This window comes from Solanum dulcamara, chromosome 11, assembly GCF_947179165.1.
Source record: "Solanum dulcamara chromosome 11, daSolDulc1.2, whole genome shotgun sequence".
NCBI lineage: Eukaryota > Viridiplantae > Streptophyta > Magnoliopsida > Solanales > Solanaceae > Solanum > Solanum dulcamara.
Window position 1 is genome coordinate 27355435 of NC_077247.1, and position 20011 is coordinate 27375445.

The window sequence follows — 20011 nt, forward strand, 5'->3', positions numbered from 1 at the left end:
TTTATTTGGGATATACAGTCAGTGAAGTCACAACAAGCTTTCTAAAGGGTTCAGATGCTACACAATTTTCACAAATTTTCTTTCATTGCTTTATTGGAACAGTTTCAAGACAGTAGACATATCAACACGTATAGAAGGAGGTTGAGAATGCCTTTTTCTACTTCTAATTGTAATGGAAAAATATGAATTTTTATAAATCATGATTTTAACATTATAGTTGTTAGTAATACTGATCAAAAGTTGATTCTTAATTTAAAGCACCAGACACAATAACACAATTTTTATTTCATTGCTATATATGCTAAATGTAGAGTTGAAGAAAGAGTATCTTTGTGGGAGGAAATATATCAGTTAGGAGAAGACATGAATAAATTTTGGTTAATTGGAAGAGATTTTAATGCTGTGTTGAATACTAAAGAAAAGATAGGGGGTCTTCCTGTAGAAGATGCTGCTCATGAAGATTTTAATTATTGTATTGCAGCTTGTGAATTATTAGAAGTTCAATACAAAGGGAGTCCTTTCACATGGTGAATTCGTAGAGCAGGTAATGATTGTATATTTGAGAGGTTGGACAAAATACTTATCAATCAAGAGATGACTAATTGGTTCAATCACATTGAGATGGAACATTTATCAAGGACTGGATCAGATCATGCCTCTCTGCTTATTACTTATGAAGAAAACAAATCTACGCATAGAAAACCATTCAGATTCTTAAAATTCTGGATAGAGCAATGAAGATTTTAAGAAGGTGGCGAGACAGAGTTTGTTTACTGATGATTCTAGTAATCCTTTTATAACTTTTAAGGAGAACATCAAAAGAGTTAAAACTGCTTTGACCAGATGGAGCAAGGATACACATGGAGACATTTTCAACTGTTAATCATTAGGGATGATATAGTAAGAGTTAAAGAGAAATTGTTTGAAGAAGTGCCAAGTGCCATTAATAGAGTAATTTTGCAGAAGGCTCAAGATGAATTTAAAAGATAGCTTTACTTTGAAGAAATCTTTTGGCAACAAAAATCTAATTATGAATGGTTGATAATGGGGACAGAAATATCAGATTCTTTCATAATATAGTGAATGGCGGAAGAAAAAGGCAACTCTTGCAAAGAATTCAGGACAGTTAGGGGTGTGGTTAGAAGATGAAGAGGATATAGCTGCTGTATCCATTGAATTCTATCAAAAGCAATTCATAAAATAGAGGGATGCTACTAATTTTCATTTACCAAGGCATATTCCCACTTCTGTTAAAATAGAGGAAAATTCAATCTTATGCCTAATGCCAGAGTTACAAGAGATAAAAAAATAATATTATTTTTAATCTTAATGGAGACCGTGCTAGTGGTCTTGATGGTTTGACAGGGCTATTTTACCAGAGTTCTTAGGATATTATTGGTACTAATATTCTAGCAATGGTATAAGACTTCTATTGAGGTAATTCTCTGCCTAAGTCCATTACTCATACAAATTTAGTTCTTTTACCTAAGAAAGATAATGTACAATCTTTCTCAAATTTAAGGCCTACTAGTTTGAGCAGTTTCATTAATAAAATCATCTCCAGAATTATTCATGATAGAGTTAAGTCTCTACTTCCAAGTTAGATTTCATACAATCAATCTCATTTTGTGAAAGGGAGAAGTATAATTAAAAATATTCTGCTAACTTAGGAGATTGTTACAGATATTAGACAAAGAGGCAAGCTTGATAATGTGGTAATTAAGCTTGATATGACCAAAGTTTATGATAGAGTGTTATATTTTTTTTTGATGAAAGTCTTAAGAAAGATGGGCTTCTCAAATGCTTTTATTGATATGAGTTAGAGACTGATTTCCAATAATTGGTATTCTATATTGATTAATGGACAATCACATGTTTTTTTTCACTCAATCTGGAGAGTCAAACAAGGTGATTTGGGACATCAATGCTATTATCCACAAGTTTATTAGGTTTTATTTTCATTATGATCGTATTCCTAATACTTGGCCTCACATGGTGGCTCTATTAGAAAGGTTCACACATGTTTTTCATTCCAAAATTGTTAGATTGCCCCCTCCTCCTGTAGGATGGCTGAAATGTAACATTGATGGAGCCTCTAGAGGAAACCCAGGTCCTAGTTCTTCTGCTTTTTGTTTAAAAAATAATGAGGGCAGGTTGTTGGTGCTACGGGGGTGAAGATTGTTAATTCCTCAAATTTAGTGGCCGAAGCTAGGGCTATAATTGAAGGTATGCACTATTGTTTAGAGAACTATTCTCCAATATCATTATTGAGACTGATTCTTTGGATATAGTTAACATTAATAATGGTGTCTAGGAGATTCCTTAGAGCATGAATATTGAGGTTGACTCAATTCACAGAATAGGAAATATCATTCCGATAAGAGTACAACACTCTTTAAGGGAGACAAATACTCTTGCTGATTTTTTTGCTAACCTGATTTTTAGTTTTGCTGATACATATGAATTTAATTCATCTCAAGATGTTCCTAGTGAAGGCAAAAAAATTATCATGATGGACAGAGGAAGCACTCCTTACATTAGGACAAAATCGATCAACAATTAATTTCAATAAGAGTCTTCTTTAGAGGATTACACCGATACAATTATTTGTTATGTTTTAAGCCTGAAGTAATTTCATTTGGTTGACAGTACCTGCACTGGTGAGAGCTTTGAGGTGTTCATCAGGTACTAAACAAGGACTTAAAACTTTCAAATAGTTAATTTTCACTTACTATAGTCTGAGCTTGTCACGATCCAAAAATCGAGGTCATGATGACACACATTCCAAACCCAATCCGATGTGTAAGCCTAAAAAGTAGAAATTATACAAGAGTCTCAAGGAAAAGTCAGGCCACAAATTAAATGAAAAGAAAGACAATGAAGAAATTTATCCTAAAACCTGGTGTCTAAGTATAAAGAGTATCGAATACAAGGTTTGAATCTGAATACACAACATAAGTGTGAATAGTAATAAAGACAAAAATTGATAGATAGAATTAGGGGTTATTCGGATCCCAAGGTTGTACCACTAATCTGATAATGAGATATCCGCAAGAAGATTAGCTGCCGCACAGGATACCCTGACTAGAATTTGCATCAAAAGGGACACATAAGTAGGGGTGAGTACAATCCACATGTACTCAATAGGTTTAGCCGATTGAGTATAAGGAATTAATCAAACTTATGACATAAATGAAGGAACGCTTCCACTTGCATACAAAAAAGTCTCATTTCGGCTTTGATGTCGCCAATTTAAGTACAGTTCATTATCACAATTACAGTTGTAAGTACAGTTCATTATCACAATTAACCAGATAACTCAAGTATCACATATATCAATGCAAAATAATGCAGTATGATGATGCAACGATATGGTGGTAGAATCAAGGTTGTCGCACAACCTATTATATACACTTGTCGAGTTAAGGCTTCAAGACAAGAATCCATGGGGGACTCGTAGTCCATATACTATATCACAATCTCAAAATATCCTTTTCAATTTATACTACAACCCCATTTCAAAGTCTATTATATAATAATGACTAATTACCCCATCCTAGTCAAGAAAGATAGACAAACCTACCACAATTATTGAAACCGCACCCAATTGCTTCCACTGAATGAACAACTCTCGAATTCAACGTCCAAAATGACAAACCACTATCAAGAATGAAATGTACACGTCACAAGGAGTTCAATGAAACCCATATTGCAAGGATTTGGAACAGGGTGTAAAATGGTCCAACAATCGATTAATTTTGAAAAAGGATAAAAATTTATTTTAAAAACATGTTCTACTCATCAAGGGGAGCTCGTGGTTGAAAAAATCATAAAATTTGACAAAGAATCAAGTTAGAAATCATTAATTTATAAACTCGAAATTTGGAAGAAATCCCCCCAAAAACTCCCTCTTGAAATCATGGTTTTAAAAGATTTTGAAAGATAAAATTGATAGAAATTGATTTAAGAACGATGAAAGAACTTACCCAGATAAATTTCACCAAACAATATCCTCAAAGATAGTCCTCCCAAAGTTCCAAGTGATTGAAAATGGGAGAAATGAGAAAAAGGAGTGATTTCCCAAAGTTACTATTTCAGGGAATTACTTTGTTCTCAGCGAAGCGAACATTTAACTCCGTAAACGCGAAGAAAGCTGAAATTTCTCTCCACCAACGTGAGAAACACTGGAACCCTTCTTCGCAAATGTGGGCATCATGTTGCAAACTTGGAATACACAACAAAGACCCTCCGTGAATGAGAGCCAGACCACCGCGATCGCAGAGAAGAAACGATGACTGCACCAGATAACAGTCCAATTTTAAGATAAAATCTCCGAACGGGCCCTCGAGAATCATTTGGTGTCTGATAAAACTAAACTGGATATGTTACCACCCTAAATTTGACATTTCTGACTCAATGGAATCGTTGAATTTCCGAAAAAGATTATTATGATGAAATTACCCTCGTGCACCCTTTTTTGGCCTGAAAATCAACTTTTAGCCTAAAATCTCAATACTACAATTAAGGTCCTAGGTCTTTAAGACAATGTTCAACTAGACCAAACACGATGTTCCAGACGCAACAGAACTGATGAAATTCTCATCTGACAATCATACCTCACTATATTGACCAAAGTCAATCCTATTAATGAAACTTCCCAACCAAGGCCTCAAATCACTGAAATCCCGCCTGTTCGCATCAGGAACGATGCCAACCATCCGCAAAAACAAAGTATGAAGACACTATGAGGATGGGCAAAATGGTCATTTTTCATAGAATTTTTTTTTCAAGAATTGGGAAATTACATCATCCACTACTAAAACACACGTTCGTCCTCGAATGAAAGTAATGTAACATACCTGTAGGGGCAAAAAACTAAGGATATCTATGATGCATGTTGGTCTCCACCTCTTATGTAGCCTCCTCAACAGGCCTGTGCCTCCCCTGCATCACTGAATCAATATGCTTTGATCTTAATTATCTAGTTTGTTTATCCAATATAGCAACATGCTCCTCCTCAAATGAAAACTCTTGATCTAAATCAACTGAGTCCTACTGAATCATATGAGAATCATCATGCTGGTACCACATAAGCATCGATACATGGAACACAAGATGAATAGATGAAAGGCTTGGGGGTAAGTCCAATCTATATGCCACCTCTCCATACTTCTTTAATACCTCAAAAGGATCAATAAACCTTGGACTGAGCTTTCCCTTCTTCCTGAATCTCATACTCTTAGTGAGCGACTCTTTGAGCAACACTCGCTCACCAATAGGAAATGACACATCACGAACACGCTTATCCGCAAAGCTCTTTTGCTTATGCTGGGAAGTCACAAGGCGCTATTGAATCAACTTCACCCTGTCCATAGCATCTCTTAACAAATTAGTACCCCAAGTTCATACCCCAAAGGAATCAAACCATCCCACGGGAGATATATACCTCCTCCTATACAAGGCCTCAAAAGGCGCCATCTGAATGCTGGAATGATAACTGGTATTATATGCATACTCCACTAGAGGAAGAAAATGATCTCAATGACCACTAAAGTATATAACACAAGATCGGAGCATGTACTCAAGCACCTAAATAGTCGACTTCAATTGACCATCGGTCTGAAGATGAGAAGTTGTACTCAACTCAGGCTTGGTACCTATCTACTCCTATATAAAACTCCAGAAATGAGCGGTAAACTACGTACCTCTATCAGATACAATAGAAATGGGCACCTTATGCAATCATACTATCTCACTGATGTAGATCCTAGTCAACTGCTCCGCATTGTAGCTAGTCTTCACCGAAATAAAAAAAGAAGATTTGGTCAACCGATCTACAAATACCCAAACTGAATCATATTTACCTAAGGTCAAGGGAAACCCCATCATGAAGTCCTTGATAATGCGCTCCTACTTTAACTTGGAAATGGGCATCCTTTGCATAGGACAAACCAGTTTCTGATGCTCATACTTCACTTATTGTCAATTTAGACACTTAGACATAAAATTAATAATGTCTGTCTTCATTCTACACTAGCAATAGCGTTATTTTGATTCATAAAACATCTTAGCCGCTACCGGGTGAATAGAATACTTGGAACAATGAGCCTCCTCCAATATCATGCATATCCAATCACCAACATTGGGCACATAAATAACTACCTGTAATCCTCAAAACTCCCTGGGGTCAAGAGAGGCTGATTTAGCTTTACCTATCAACACTTTGTCTCGAATGGTTCTCAACTTATCATCAACTGGTGTGATCGAATGTGATCTATCAAAGTAGACCTAGCCTTCAAAAAGGCCAAAATGCTGTGAGGTGTAGAAATATCAAGTTGTACGAATTGTCTAGCCAATGAATGAACTTGCAAAGTAAAGGTCTCTCATCCGCCTTAAGAAAGGATAAACTACCCATGTTAAGTGCTTTTTGACTCAAGGCATCTTCTACCATATTAGCCTTGCTCGGATGATAAAGAATGGTGATGTCATAGTCTTTCAATAACTCTAACCACCTACACTGCCACATATTTAGGTTTGGATGAGAGAATATATACTTAAAGCTATGGTGATGGATAAAAACCTCACAAGGCACACCATAGAGATAGTGCCTCTATAACTTCAAAAAAACACCACACCGCTAACTCCAAGTTGTGAGTAGAGTAGTTATTCTTATGTATCTTCAACTGTTGAGAAACATAAGCTATAAACCTCTCTTTTATATCAATACACCACCCAAACCAGCTCTCGAGGCATCATAAAATACAATAAAAGACATACCTAACTCAGATAAAGCTAGAATATGTGCTGAATTCAATAACTCCTTGAGCTTTTAAATGCTCGCCTCTCACTCATCAGTGCATTAAAGTGCCATGGTCTTTTGAGTTATCCTATTCAATAGGGATGCAATAGAAGAGAAATTCTGAACAAACCAATAATAATATCCTGCCAACCCAATAAAGCTCTGAATCTGGGTAACCGAAGTATGCCTAACCCAAGCACGAACTGCTACAACTTTGTTCGGATACCATAATACCATCCTTGGTGACCACATAACCAAAGAATGCCATAGACTAGAGCCAAAACTCACATTTGGAGAATTTTGCATATAATTTCTCCTCTTTCAATATCTGAAGTACGATCTTTAAGTTACTAACATGGTCGGACTCATTCTTGGAGTAAACTAATATATCATCAATTAACACAATCACAAATGAGTCCAAATAGGGATGAAATACCCGATTCATCAAGTCCATAAAAGTAGTCGGGCATTCGTCAACTCAAAGGACATAACCATAAACTCACAATGCCCATAACGAGTCTTGAATGCAGTCTTCGGGATATTAAATTCCTGAACTCTCAACTGATGGTTACCTAACCTCAAGTCAATCTTAGAGAATACCGATGCACCCTGAAGCTGATCAAATAAGTCATCAATACGAGAAAGGAGATACTTGTTCTTGATGGTGACTTTTTTGTTATATCCCATACTTCTGTACCTTGAGACGTGTTCGTAAGCTTCTTGAAAATTGCCATGTGATCCCTATTATCTATCACATTACCAAATAACTCTAAGGAAGGGAGGATGTGATTCCCCATGAGAGTAAAGGTTGGAAATAGAGTTATAAGTATTTGAAAGGAGTTGGAGGCCAACTAACAAATCATGGAACTCGACTTGCTTGCGTAAGATACTAACTTAGAAGTCCTACACACTTAAGATACTTGAGTATACGTCGAGCTTAAGTAGCAAGGAGTGCATAGACTCTTAAAATGAGACAAGATGACGAACCTACGAAAGGGAGTAAAAATTAGTTTCCGAACTTATGAAAGTAAAGCGAGTAGGTGACAAGGAAGCAGGTGACAAGCAAGCAGGTGACAAGCAAGCTGGTAACAATCAAGAAGGTGACTCACCTACTTGGGATGGATCCCACGCTCCCACGTGGCAGCTTTGGATTGGAAGCTTGGACGAGGTGGCACCCTAGGAGGCTGCCACATGTCACCCTAGGGGGCTGCCACGTGTCACCTCCTAAGGAGGTGTATATATACATGTTGTATGACTCTTAATTTATTTTCCATCCAAAAACATAAGCCAAAAATAGAGAGAAAACGTGAGAGAAGAGAAGGAGGCAGCCATGGCTTGAAAGAGTTCAAGGTAAGTTTTCCAACATTTTCCTCCGTGAATTAATTATCTACGGTATTCCTCAAGCATGTGGAGATGTATATATGTGTTTTATAATACCTACGGAACCATACCTTCAGCTTTATACTTGGAACAAACAAGAGAAAGTGTGAAAGAAGAAGAGGAAAACGTTGGAGGGCAAGAAGAGGAGCTACGGGTTTGGGGCTGCCAAGGTAAGACTCGGAGTTTCGTTCTGTAAATTAATTATTTAAGATATACCACAGTTATGTAATGGTGTTTTATAACATAAAATTCCAATTTGTGGCAGTGGAAAAGGGGCACAAACAGTCCGCCCCAATTCAGCATACCAAGAAGTTTCCGAGATGCAGTTTTGGCAAGCTTTGGCCAATTTCGGGTTAGGGGAGACCTTTTCATTCAAATTGGGGTTTATGGTGTTGTTATGAAGTGTATTATATGTTGTTTAAGTGTCTGGAAACGTGAAAACATCATAGAAATGCTTGACGATCGAAACAAACTAAATTGGAATCGCTATAGTTGAATTGTCGTCGAAGTAAAGTGTTGTGCTTGTGGTGTACTGCTGCAGGTGTGTGGGGGTTTGTTGCAGGGCCTAAATGTGTTCTAAAAGGGGTGTGAGTGATTCTGGTAACAGCCACATGACCCCTCGTTTTGTATAAATAAAGGCTTTGCGAAAAAAAGACTAGAAACCCTATTTTGGTGTCGTAATTTTCAGCAAGTTGTTTGGAGCTTGTGTTGCGTGATATCGCCATGTTTTATATTTATATGCTGCAGGGTGTTTTTTTTGGTTGGATGTAGTGATTAGGGATGTAACCGTAAATTCGGATAGGGCACTTTATAGGGGAGGTGCGGCCCAATTTTCGTTAACACCTTAACGAATTAAAGAACTAGTCGAGGAGACGAATAAGGAAATAGGTTCCATGAATGCTAAGGTGCAACTGAGGGCACTGAAAAGTTAAGGTTTTTGATACTCGCATTTCTCCCATGTTAAATAGGTTCAAAGGAAGACGACGTGGACGTGATTGAGAGAAGTCCATACGAGGTATGTGAAGCTTTCTTTTGGCATTTTTTGGAATAAGTATGTAAAGCTTATTCCTTCTCTTGACATGTTTTTGGCATAAGTAGGTAAAGCTATTCTTCTTTATTTTGGCATGTCTTAGATATAAGTTATGAATGGTTTGTATATGGAACTTGGGGATAGTTCCATTCGTAAATCTCCGAGTACAGTCCATAATTCTTATCCACTTCGTAATGGTAGAACTCCTGTAATAGTTGAGCTATTGCCTTTTTAAGGCTTCTATAGGATAAAAGGTAATATATGTAGAGCCTGTTGACTCGTGTTCACTTCTAAATGCTAAGGCTCTTAATGTAGCTGAGCTATCACCCTCAAGCCTTCTATACAGGAAATAGTAATCGGATGCATGGGAAGCATGAACTATAACTCCTATTCATTTCTTAATATCGAAAATCTTGAAGTAGTTGAACTGCTACCCTCGAGTCCCTATATGATGAATACTAATTGAATGTATGATCTCCCATGCCTAAGAACTCTATAATGACAAGTGTCTCTGATTGAATAAGCCGTTTGGTATTACCTTAATAAAAGCCTAGGACTCTTGAGACTCCGTCGATGTGGCCCCTAATGGAAGTTAGAGGATACGTGAGACGATGATAGTTTTGATCCTCAAATGATAGTCCATGACGATTGTTATACCGAATCTCAGATGATGAACTAATTGCATATGGTTCCTCGTTACTTTACTCATGTAGACTGTTAATGCGCCACTCACCGCGTCCCATGAAGGGCCGGGCAGAATAAACTCACCGGATCCCATGAAGGGCTGGGCATGATAAATTTACCGCATCCCATGAAGGTCCGGACATGATAAATTTACCCCATCCCATGAAGGGCCGGGCATGATAAATTCACCGCGTCCTATGAAGGGCCGAGCATGATAAATTCACCGCGTCCCATGAAGGGCCGGGCATGATAAATTTACCGCGTCCCATGAAGGGTCGGGCATGATAAATTTACCGCATCCCATGAAGGGTTGGGCATGATAAACTCACCGCGTCCCATGAAGAGTTGGGCATGATAAATTTATCGCGTCCCATGAAGGGCTGGGCATGATAAATTCACCGCATCCCATGAAGGGCCGGGCATGATAGATGATGAAAAGATTATTCACCGCGTCCCATGAAGGGCCAGACATGATAAATTCACCGCGTCCCATAAAGGGCCGGGTATGATAAATTCACCGCGTCCCATGAAGGGCCGAGCATGATAAATTTACCACGTCCCATGAAGGTCCGAGCATGATAAATTTACTGCGTCCCATGAAGGGCCGAGCATGATAAACTCACCACATCCCATGAAGGTCCGGGCATGATAAATTTACCGCATCCCATAAAGGGCCGGGCATGATAAATTCACCGCGTCTTATGAAGGGCCGGGCATGATAGATGATGAAAATATTATTTACCGCGTCCCATGAAGGGAAGGGCATGATATATGATGCAATGATCATTCACTGCGTCCCATGAAGGGCCGGGCATGATAAATGATGAAATGACATCTTCATTGAGTCCTTCACGGAAGGGCTCGATACAGTCGGTAGGCATACATATGGAAATATAGTGACACACTTGTAGCACCAAGTCCCATAGTAGGCCAGGTATGGTATGTAAGGAAGGTATACATGCCCTCCTATCATAAGATGTAGGTAGAGAAATTCGTTAACTGTTATATTTGTTTCCTGCATCCCTACTTTAGTTGTCAGCTTAGTTATGTATTGTTATTCTTTATATACTCAGTACATATATCGTACTGATCCCCCTTTCCTTGGGGGGCTGTGTTTCATGCCCACAGGCACAGACATTCATTTTAGAGATCCGCCAGCTCAGAATTTCTGCTCACCTATGATTGGAGGTGCTCCACTATTCTGGAGCCTAGTTTTTTTGTACTGGTCCTCCGATGTATATATGTATTTGTTTATTTAGGGGTACGGTGGGAGCCCTGTCCCGCCATATGTTATCGTACTATTCTTAGAGGTCTATAGACATGTATGTGTGAGTTGTTCATGAGTTTATTTTGGCTGTGCCTATATGGCATATTGTAAATATTTTTACGTTATGGCAGCCTTGTCTGCTTGCATTCTCTTCCATGATACGATATGAATAAATGAGGCTACATGAACATGAAAAAGTTTTAACCCATTAGGGTTTTTTGGGGTTGTATCACATTACCCATAGTTCAATTTGGTTATATTTGAAAATTACGTATACGGGGGTCCAGGTTGGACCCCAGTCGCGGCCCACGGGGTTGGGTCGTGACATTTTTCAACTGTCGATAGTCAATACACATCCTCATAGAACCATCCTTATTCTTCACAAATAATATTGGTGCACCTTATGCTGATATATAGGTCGAATAAACCCCTTCTTCAATAAATCTTCCAATTGCTCTTTCAACTCTTTCAATTCCACTAGATCTATTCGATAAGGAGAAATAGAGATGGGCTTGGTTCCTACCTCCAAATCAATCACAAAATTGATATCACTGTTAGGAGGAACATCCAACAAGGCTGTAGTAAATACATCCATAAACTCCCTCACTACCTTCATTGTCTCTAAAGGAGATGACTCTTCGTAAGATCACGTATATGATCCAAATAAGAAAGCAACCTTTATACAACATACGACGAGCACAAATATAAGATATCACCCTTTTAGGAAACGATCTCGGGTTACCCTTCCACACCAAGCAAGGCTGATCAGGATAAGCTTAGGGTCTTAGCATGAAAATCTAATATAACATGATAGGGAGATAACAATCCATACCCAATATCACATAAAAATAAAGCATGTATAACAAAATCAAGTCTTCTTGGGTCTCTCTACCCAAAAATATCACCACGCACCCCCTGTATACCTGATCCACCATTAAAGACTCACTTAATGGGGTAAAAATAGTAATTGGCATGGCAAGGGGCTCACATATATAATCACTACCCATATTAAAATAGGTTAACACATAAGAATAGGTAGACGCTGGATCAAATAATACTAAAGCAGAATGATGGCAAACCAGAACAAACCTATAATAACTGCATCAAAGGCCTCTGCCTCTAATCTACCAAGTATAACATAGCATCGCTAACAGTCACATCTAGCTTGCAAACCACCATGAGCTCTATCTTTAGCTCCACCATTGGTACCCTTGGTGCTACCTCTAGTACTGTATGAAATACCTCAAACAGTTGGAGCGGGTATAGAATGAACAACTGGTGTCTCGAGCCAGCCAGTAGAAGGAGCATGTTTTGGGAAATCCTGGGCCTTATGCCCAAACTCATCACACATATAATAGTATCAAGGACCTGAACCCTGTAGAGGATAACCAAAAGTATCAACATGCCCTCCAGCAGGATTTTAGCCCATTTTTCCGGATTTTAATGAAGGGCAATTTGGACTTTTCCCCTAAACATATATACACTAACTTAGAACGTTTTGGGACCAATTTTTTCAGTCTTCTCACCTCCAAATAACCCTAAACTTCATCCCCTCTTCTCTTCCAAATCATCTCCAACAAAATCCTCTCAAAAACTCAAGGATTGAAGATCTTCAAGTTATGTCTTTGATTTTTGGTGAGATGTTCTTCATTCCAAATAGGTAAGGCTAGCCTAAAATATAGATTGAGTTCTTTCATAAGCCCCATAGATGTGTTGGATGAAGATGGTGAAAGACTTGAACCTTCTATGAAGGTTTTCTTGAAATTTTCCTAAATTCTAGAATATTTTTATATACTAGTAATTGATTGATGATTTTCATGACTTAAATTCTTGAATAATTATCTTTTATATTTATTTCACAAACCATAGTTACATATTGACAACAATGAATTTTTGTATATAAATTAATATGTATTGATGGTGTTCTTGAGTTGAGTTTTGTTGGGAGTATGGATTTATGTATTCATTCACATGAACTCAAGATGAGACTTTTTTTTGTCATAATTGTCTCGAAGTTGAGATTGATAGTTTTTGTGTGTATATTTATTAATTGGAATAAAAAAAATTGATTGGATTAGATTGTATATGATTGGATTAGATCGGATTGTATATGATTGGATTAGACCGATTGTATATGATTGGATTGGATCGGATGGTATATGATTGGATTAGATCGGATTGTATATGATTGGATTGGATCGAATGATTTGATTGAATTGTATCGCACATGATTAGATTGGATTGGATGGTTTATGATTGGTCTTTTTCTAAACCGTGTTCTTACTTTAGACTTATGACACCTTGATTGAGTCTCTTTTATCTTTCTGATTTGAGATATCTGAACGGATATTATTCTACCATGATGTATGTTTCATTCAGCCATATTACATACTCATACATTCTATGTATTGACGTCCATTTGGACTTGCATCATTTCATAATGCAGAGACAGGTTTAAGAGATCGTCAATAGGAGCACCATTGAGGATCTATTCACACTCAGCTTATTGGTGAGTCCTCTCCTACATTTGGAGGACACCACTTATGTTATTCTTGCATTGAGTCTAGTCTTTTCATTTTGATTTAAGTTAGCTATGAACATGTCATTGGCACCAATTAGATAGTAGTGATAGAGGCTTCATAGACTAGATAGTGATGGGTCAATTGAGTATTTTATTTCTTGAATTATTCTTATCAAACTATTTAATGACATAGATTAGAGTTCGATTTATTGGCCCATGGCCTTTATTATTTGAGTTAGATTGATGATTTGAGTTGTCCATTAAATTATTTCTTTATTTTAAAATTTCTGCTGATTGATTGATATGAATGGATGTGTGATTGGATCAAGTGGTTCTCTTAGGGACCAATAATGGTCTTCGAGTGTCGGCCACGTCTAGGGTACCCTTCCGAGGCATGACAAACATGGTATCAGAGCACAGAGTTAAAGAGTCCTAGGAAGTCTATGAAGCCGTGTCTAGTAGAGTCTTACTTATGGGTGTGTTGTGCACCACACTTATAATCAGGAGGCTATAGGACATTAAGAATTGTTTCACTTCTTTTATATTCTGAGTTTGTGCGATAGAGTTAAACTCTATGAGTATTCTCTTCTAATTCGTGCATTGCTCAAATCTATTTGACTACCCCTCATACTCAACGTATTTAGAATGGTAAATCTGAGATTCTTATTAATAAGTTAGGATAAAGTCTTGAGGAAGTGAAAAGACTGCACAAGGCTTGAGAGGAGCCAATTAATGTGCTTAACTCTATTGATTTGAAAGAAAACACTCTTATTCATGTAGATCATGCGTTGAGCCAGAGCAAGATATATCCCAGAATCTCATCTCTAAATCTTGATTTGAATATGATGTTTGAGAGGAAAGTTGTGTATCTAAATGATTAGTGTCACCATCTAATGGAATATGATTTGAGGCATGGTGAGCTATGATTCGTAGAATAATTCTAGAGTTAGAAAGAGGGAGTTAGAGGAGTAGAACTCAAATAGTGAGAATGGTGGTTGATTGAGGCTTGCAACTAGAGTGAAGTATCTATAAGGTGAGTAATGAGGTGTAATGAATGATTGTGATAGTGCTAGTTTTAAGATTTGATTTAGTAGTCTTGACATGACGTTTGCAAGAGATTAATATATTAACTTACGAGGAGTGTGTGTTATAAATGGATGGGTATGTGACCCTCAAATGTAAATAATGAATTGAGGCTAAGTCATTGGTAAGAAGAGGCTTAAGATGTGTATATGAGATAGTATAGAGTTGTATGAGGCTCTAATTTTATGAGTTGCTTTGGGTGACTAGTTAGTATTCCCTAGTTGTTGCCTTTGAGCTAAGGGGGAGATGATGAAGTAATAAATCAAAGTAAGTCTTGAGCTCTCGATAGTGATGAGTTGACCAGGATGATAGTAGATTGAGTTGAGTGAGAGTAAATAGGGAGAGTGAGTGTTTCTTGATTGTGATAGTTATGTTGTACTAGTCTAGTTGAGGATAGAGGAGTGGAAGAGGAGCGAGATGAGACCTTGTGATGTGCAATATATAGGTAAGAGTATGTTAGTGTGTCTCTGGGTAAGAACTCATGAAATAATAGAGGTAGAAGTGTTAAAGTAAGCATGACAATTCTTAGATGTGGTTGAGGTGGTTAGAGTGATAGGCTTGAGTGTGTAGTAGTCACTATGAGAGTGATGGTAGTAGGCTATTATTGACTTTTGGGGGAATGATTGGATGTATGTGAAGGGTGTTATGAGGCTTGGAAAGAAAGGAAAGTTTGGGCACCAATATATATTGGCCTTACAAAATTGTGAAGAGGATTGGGGATGTCACTTATGAATTGGAGTTCAATGGTTGATGATCTAGATGTTTGAATGATTCGATTGATAGAGTTTTGATATTCTTTTCGTGCCTAATGATGAGAATGATGAAGGAAATGTCCCTACTTTTGACTTGAATTGATTTGCCTATTCTTGAGTGGGAATAGTTGATTGTCTAGATTGATTGATTGTTTGATTGGTTGATTTGATTGAGTCATAATTGTTATTCATTCCTCGAGTCCAGTTTTGCTTGATCTTCATTCGAGGATGAATGATCCCAAGGGGAAGATAATGTAACACCCAGATTTTTTTTTGCCAAGACTCAAATCATTTTTCTTCTGTGTGTAGGATCGAACTCGATGACTTATAGTTTCATATATGAGTTAGGATCAATTTCTAAATATTTGAAGTTTATTAGATGTGTTTTAGGATCATAAGGAATCTCTAACACCAAACCAAGTCTAAGGAGTTTTTATCAATTAAGTTTTCAAATGAGTTAGTATAAGGATCAACTTCAAATGACCATATCTCTTTGAATATAATGAATTGGATGTACCATGACCTATAAAATTAAATTTCTTTGAGTTTTATTTCCAACGCCACCAAGATTGCATTTTTTGGAGTTCGGCGTCAAAAGTTATGACCATTTTTCTACTGACTATAACTGCAAATATTTCAAGCATAGGGCTATAGTGGCATCCGGTGCCACTATAGCGCCCAAAACCAGCCTCAGTAGTTTAGCCCTTGGCGCGATGCGCCACTATTGCACTTGTAGGTTTTTAATCCCATTTTCCAGATTTCAAAAATTTCAAGCTTGGCGCTGCAGTGGTGCGGCGCGCCACTATAGCGCCAGTAGGGTTTTAGCCCATTTTTCCAGATTTTCATGAAGGGCAACTTGGACTTTTTCCCTAAACATATATACACTAACTTCGAATGTTTTGGTATCAATTGTTTTAGTCTTCTTACCTCCAAAGAACCCTAAACTTCATCCCCTCTTCTTTTCCAAATTATCTCCAACAAAATCCTCTCAAAAGCTCAAGGATTGAAGATCTTCAAGTTATGTCTTTGATTTTCGGTGAGATGTTCTTCATTCCAGGTATGTAAGGATAACCTAAAATATGGATTGATTTCTTCAAGGATTGTGCATGATATGAGTGGTTTGATTGTGATTGTAGATGATTGAGTTGAATTGTAAAACATTGCTAAATTTTAATTTGCATATCTATTGAATTGAGTCGTTTGACTTCATTGTTGAGTTGATTGTATATGATTGGATTGGATTAGATGATATGTGATTGGATTGGATTAGATGATACGTGATTGGATTGGATTAAATGATATGTGATTGAACTGTATCTGATGAAATATGATTGGATTGAAGTTGATGGTATATGATTGGATTGCATATGATTGGATTGGATTGGTATATGATTGGATTGGATCGGATTGTATATGATTGGATTGGATCGGATTGTATATGATTGGATTGGACTGATTGTATATGATTGGATTAGATCGGATGGTATATGATTGAATTAGATCAGATTATATATGATTGGATTGGATTGAATGATTTGATTGAATTGTATCGCACATGATTAGATTGGATTGGATGGTTTATGATTGGTCTCTGTCTAAACCGTTTTCATACTTTAGACTTATGACACCTTGATTGAGTCTCTCTTATCTTTCTTATTTGAGATATCTGAACGGATATTATTCTACCATGATGTATGTTTTATTCAGGCATATTACATACTCGTACATTCCATGTACTGACGTCCATTTGGACTTGCATTATTTCATGATGCAGAGACATGTTTAAGAGATCGTCAATGGGAGCACCATTGAGGATCTATTCACACTCAACTTATTGGTGAGTCCTCTCCTACATTTGGAGGACACCACTTATGTTATTCTTGCATTGAGTCTAGTCTTTTTATTTTGATTTGAGGTAGCCATGAACATGTCATTGGCACCAATTAGATAGTAGTGATAGAGGCTTCATAGACTAGATAGTGATGGGTCGATTGAGTATTTTATTTCTTGAATTATTCTTGTCAAACTATTTAACGACATAGATTGGAGTTCGATTTGTTGGCCCATGGACTTTATTATTTGAGTTAGATTGATAATTTGAGTTACTCACTAAATTATTTCTTTATTTTAAAATATCTACTGATTGATTAATATGAATGGATGTGTGATTGGATTAAGTGGTTCGCTTGGAGACCAGCAATGGTTTTCGAGTGCCGGCCATATCTAGGGTACCCTCCCGGGGCGTGACAACTGGTCTGTTCTGATAACCATGGATGCCTGGACCTGAATACTCTCTACCTTTAGAGGAATGACCGCCGAACTAACCCTATCGATGGAACCTCTTGGCCCCAACCTGACTTGCATATCAGATACTCTCTATCATCTTGGCATGATCAATAATACTCTAAAAGGTACCACCAGATAGCACAAGAGAGGCCGTAGCCTCTTGAAGATAACCTGCGAATCCTTTAACTAACTTGCGAATCTACTCATACTCAGTGGGAATACTCGATATGGAAGAATGAGATAACTCATGGAAGGGAGCCTCATACTCAAATACTGATAGAGAGCCCTACTCCAGTCTATCAAACTCATCTCTGCACTGATCACGAAGGCTATAAGGCACAAACCTCTCAAGGAACACCTCATTAAACTATTCCCAACTCATTATGGGAGAACCAACAGGCCTATGAGAAAGAACCGACGTCCACCACTCCTTGGACACTCTAAACTAATATTAAGTGTAAGCTACTCCATGTGCCACTAGAATAACCAGGTTGAACACCATTCGTATCACTCCGTGAAGAAGCCATATGCATTCTCTCTAGCCGTACCATTAAATCTGAGAGGTGCCAATTGAATAAACCTCTCAAAGCTTTTCTGCTCACTTATTTACATGGAAGCACTAGCAGAGCTACAAATCTCAGAGGTGCAATTCAAGGCATTAAAGAAGAATTCAAAGTCTAAAATTCTACACTAGGCACCTAAACTGGCAGTGTAGTACCCGCTGCGATAGAAAAGCCTAAATTACCTGGAAGCACACTCGGATTAGGAGCACCATCCAATTTAGCCAATAATCTAACTAGTATCTCTTGAAGCATCGAAGAACTATTAGGAACTATAGGAGGCTGGGCTGGCCTCTTCTCCTCAGTCTGCTGCTCATAATAATCCTCATGCTCATACATAGGCTAAGGTGATGACTCTCTAGCTCATCCATAAGAAGGTGCTGCTCATTTCGCTTGGCCTTAAACCCTAACTATATCGCATCCTCTACCTTGCCTGCAAACTGGGGCTCGGGCTATAGGTGCAACCTCATCCTTGGTGACTCTAGCTTTAGTCTTTACCATCTCTATAGAAGAAATATATTATAGGTATACAACACTTGATATGAATAAGTCACATAAAAAGAATCAAAAAAGGAATTTCTCCTAACAAGTATCTTGTAGACTCTCGAAGATAGGTACTAATGTCAACATACTGATCTGCAAGACTTTACTAGACACCCTGATCTTTAATATATAAGACCAAAAACCTAGTACTCTAATACTAATTTTTCACGACCTAAAAATTGAGGTCATAATAGCACACATCTCAACCTCAACCCGATGTGTAAAGCCTAAAAAGTAAAACTCATATGAGACTCTAAACGGGAAGTCAGGACAAAAATTAAATGAAAAGAAAGGCAACAAAGAAATTTATACCAAAACTTGGTATCATAAGTATAAAGAATAACTAATACAAGGTTTGAATCTAAATATACAACATAAGTCTTCGAATAGTAATATAGACTAAAATGAAAGATAGAATTAGTGGCGATTTAGATTCCAGGATCTCACCACTAATCTGATAATGAGATATCCTCAAGAAGATCAGTTGCCGTGTGGGATATCCTGACTAGAATCAACATCAAAAGGGACACAGAAGTAGGGGTGAGTACAATCCATATGTACTCAGCAGGTTTAACTGACTGAGTGTAAGGAATTAATCAAACCTATGAAATAAACTAAATAACACTTCCAACTACATACAGAAAAGTTTTATTCCGATTTTGGTGCCTCTAATTTATAAGAACGACACAATTAAAGTAAACACATAAGTATAGTTCATTATCACAATTAACTATATAAGTCAAGTATCACACACATCAATGCAATCCAATGCAATATGATGTGTAATGATATGGTGGTATCGTGGAATCAAAGTTGTCACACAACCTGTCATATATATCTGTCGATCTAAGGCTTCCATGCAAGGATCCATAGGGGACTCGTAGTCCATATACTGTATCACAATCTCAAAATCTCATCGACTTGCCACCTAGCTCGTGGTCAAGGTTAAAAAATGTGCCAAATTTTTTCTCAAAAAGACTTTCATAGTTCTCAACTTTCCAATATCAATTCTGTAAATGAATGAGGATGTATGCATCACAACACATATTACATGAAAGTAATATTCTACTCAACATATAAAACAAGGTTCAAGTTCTCTAAAATCA